The sequence below is a fragment of the Gossypium raimondii genome, chromosome 8, assembly GCF_025698545.1.
Source record: "Gossypium raimondii isolate GPD5lz chromosome 8, ASM2569854v1, whole genome shotgun sequence".
Taxonomy (NCBI): Eukaryota; Viridiplantae; Streptophyta; class Magnoliopsida; order Malvales; family Malvaceae; genus Gossypium; species Gossypium raimondii.
This window is the reverse complement of record NC_068572.1, coordinates 36,915,522-36,919,556: the sequence shown is the minus strand read 5'-3', so window position 1 is coordinate 36,919,556 and position 4,035 is coordinate 36,915,522.

The following is a 4,035-nucleotide window of genomic DNA, read 5'->3' as shown; positions in this document are numbered from 1 at the left end:
AATAAGAATCTTGTTTAAAACGTTATTTATGTTTACAATGAAATCTAATATTTTAAATGAGTTCAACAAACCGAACCCTTATTTTAAAAAAAACATTTTTAATACAAAGAATTTAAAATATATTAATAAACCGAAAATGTTGTTGTTACAATTTTAAAAAATGTATCGGTACAAGTGTAACTTTTTAATAAAGAGTGGCTATTATAGCTTTGTTTTAAGATTGGCAGTGCCTTAATTACAGCTAAAAGAACATTTTAAATTTATTTATTTTTCTAGCACATCAATCATTCAATTGACATTTTATTTATCTGCTTTCTAATAATCACATTTTTCTTATAACAATCACCTTTTTCTTCTAAATTGGATTGGTCCTTTATCTACTTTATTATGGAGGAAAGGATGTTGTTGGAGAAGATACAGAAAAAAAAAATAAAAACAACAAAGAAGCTTTATTATAAGATTTTAGTAATGGTGATGATGTTTCTTTTTCCTTGCCCTCATGCTTCTTCACTCGACGACGAAGTATCAGTTTTTTTTTTGTTACACTGAATCTTAATATTCATTTTAGAGAACGGATGACAAAATTACATGACAAATTGGTAACAAAATTTTTTAATTTCTCCAATGCTGCCATAGAGGCCGGCGACACCCATTCAAAAATTATTTTAAAAAAATTCTCTGGTGCCGCCAAAGAGGTCAATGACACCCATTAATTTTTTTTTCCTTCCAAAATATCAATTTTTTAAGAGCATGTAGAAAAAATACATACTGGTTTCGTCGGACACAATGGCGACACAAAAAAATTATTAAAAAAGCGATGATTGTCTAATGATGAGGTTAGAGATTTAAATAGTGGCCGCTATATAGCGGCGCGACATCGTCTGAAATCGCTACTATCGAAAATAGCGGTGTGAAGCGAAATCACACCAATAGCGGTGGATCGCGGTCACAATTTAACAGGTAATGACCAATTGCGGCAATAATGGGCCGCTATTCCCGTTATTGTTTGGTTACAGTAAAATTAAAAAATATTTCAACCCCTTTAAAAAAATTCAACAAAAATATAATAAGACAAAAGGAATATATTCTCCACTTAAAAAATCAAATAATTTTCAATTAAAAAAAAGAAAAAGCAATAGAAAAATATGAATCGATTATCGACTTATCAGGATAAGAAATTTGTTCAAAAATAGAAAAAGTAGTCCAAACTCTAAACTTTCACTCAGATTTCACGATCTAAACTCCAAAAAAAAAAAAAAAGATCACAACACAATCACAAAAATCTCTAAACAAAATCTCACTTGTACTTTCGAAATTCATAATTTTCAATTAAGTACATGAAATTTTTTGTTTTGATTCTTGCTTCTTTTGTTTTTTTTTTGTAACATGCAAAGATTGATGAGAAAATTTTGACAAAATTTTTGCAAATCATCTTTATATTTTCGGGTATTTTGGTAGGAATCAATGGTAGCCTAGGCAAAGTTTAAAGAAATTGAGAAAAAAAATGGAGAAATAAGGGACAAATCTTGCAAAGAAAAGCAAAGTAAACTAAATCCTAATTTTTTCCTCTTTTGTTTTTGGGCTCTCTATCTCACGGTAGAAGAAGAGGAAGGAGGTTGGGGCCTCGGGGATTTGAGAAACTTTTTGTTTTAATTTTTAATTTTTGGGTTTTGGATGACTGGGTAATAATGGGTTATGGTGAGTTGTTTTTTTTTTAAAAAAAATTATTATACAATAAATTTAATTTTTCAATGTTAGTCATGTTTACTTTTTTTTTGTATTATATTGTTGATAATATAAGTAATGAATTGCTCATTTTTCTAAATATAATTTTATGTTTTTTGTATATAAATAAAAATAAAACATGCCACCACGTGAAGAGTTTCCAACTAAAGAATTAGAGGGTACACCAAGTAATGATATAGGTTGGCACTTTGGAACTCCAGTGCCAAATACGAAAGGAAACGCCGTATGTAAACTTTGTGATAAAGTTGTGAAAGGAGGAATAACATGATTTAAAGAGCACATTGCTCATAAAACTAGCAATGTTGCACCATGCTCTAATGTTATTGGTATGTGATACTTTATTATTATTTTTAAATGTTATTGTAAATTTATTAATAAAGATTATACATAATTTATAATAATATAAAGTGTGAATTATTTTTATTTTATTAATAAGTGTCATTAGAGAAAGTATGACGAATATACTGAAAGAAAGCAACACAAAGAAAATAGACAAAAAATGGAGAACAAATGAATTCTTATCCCAATTAAAAGGAGAGGAGGATGAACATGAGGAATTCATTGATGAGGTTTCTGCTATAAGGCAAGCAACTCGAGAAAGTATCCAATCACAACACGAATGGCATAAAAGGGAAGAATTCAGATGCAGTACTAGTGGTTGGAGTAACATTTATGAAGAAGGGCGATCTTCTTATGGATCAGCTGGAGAATATCATGGAGAAAGAACAAGTAAATCCATCCCAAGTGAGTCTAAGTTTACCTTAAGGGGAGCTATACTTGAATTGACTAGAAGCAAAAGCTTAAAGCAACCAAAGATTAGTGGCTCTTTTTTAAAGACTTTACGCAGGAAGTTAGGTAAAACGGTATCTAAATTTTTAATATATGAATGACTTCCTTTTCAATTAGCAAGCTCTCCATGGTTGTATAACTTAATTCAAGTGTCAATAGAAGTTGGACAAGGTGTAAAGCTCCCAACACCTTATGAGGTTTTAGATGTGTATTTGGAGTCAAAGTATCAACAAGTTCGTGATTGGGTAAATGGACTAAAGACTAATTGGAAATAATTGGGTGCAACTCTAATATGTGATGATTGGACCAACAATTTGAATCAATTGCACATGAATGGCATAGAAATCTGTGGATGTCTCGAGTGTTTGTAGTAGAGATGCTGAATTCTACTACAGTTTGTTAGATTCAGTTATAGAAATTGGAGAAAGTTACATTGTCCAAATAGTGACTGATAATGAGGCAACAATTAAAGCCGCTGGAAAAATTTAATGTTGAAAAGAAAGCATATATATTTAAAAAATTAATGTTTAGATTTATGTCTTGAAGATATTGGGAAAAGACCCAGTATAGCAAAAGAGTTAGATAAGGCTAAGAAAGTGACTTGCTTTATATACAATCACATTTGGATTGTTGATTTGGTGAAGAAGTATACACAAGGGAAGCAAATAATTCGATATGCTCTTACTCGATTTGCAACTCATTTCATTCAACTTGAAGAGATAACAAGGCAAAAGCAAGGTCTCAGAGAAATGTTTAATTCAAAGGTTAGTATTTTATAATTAGTTAATATAATTACTTAAATATAGCAACCTTTAATGATTTTATTAGTTCCAAATAATTTAAATTATATTATTTAAAAAAATTCTTATGAATATATAGGAATTTAAAGAATCAAAATGGGGACAACAAAAGTCCGGGCTTGCTTATGAAGCCAAAAAAATTATTTTGGGAAAAAATTTTTGGAAAAAAGTGAATGACCTCATAAAAGTTTACGAGTCTCTAGTAAAAGTATTGAGACTTGTGGATGGTGATGAAAAACCAACAATGAGCTTTATTTATGAGGCTATTGATAGAGCTAAACGAGCAATTCAACAATACTTTTGATCACCGAGTGCGAAAAGATTATTGACAATAGATGGAATTTTATGCATTCCGACCTGCATTCAGCTGGTAAGATAAAATGTTTCATATAATTAAGAACTATTATTATATTTTATGATTTTAAGCTTTAGATTATTTTTATTTGATGATATTCTTATAAATTATGCTTAGGTAATTTTCTCGATCCTCAATTTCAAATTGGGGTGGAGCATTCTGAGAATGTACTAATAGAAATATTAGAAGGTACAAGATCATTAATTAAAAGATTAGAACTTTCTTTCGATACTCAAGTGAGAATGGTTAATCAGGTTAGACTTAAGTACTATTATTTGTAACTTAGTTTCATAATTTAAAATGGAATTTTTTATTTTTATTTTTACTATCTTTTATTTATGCAGT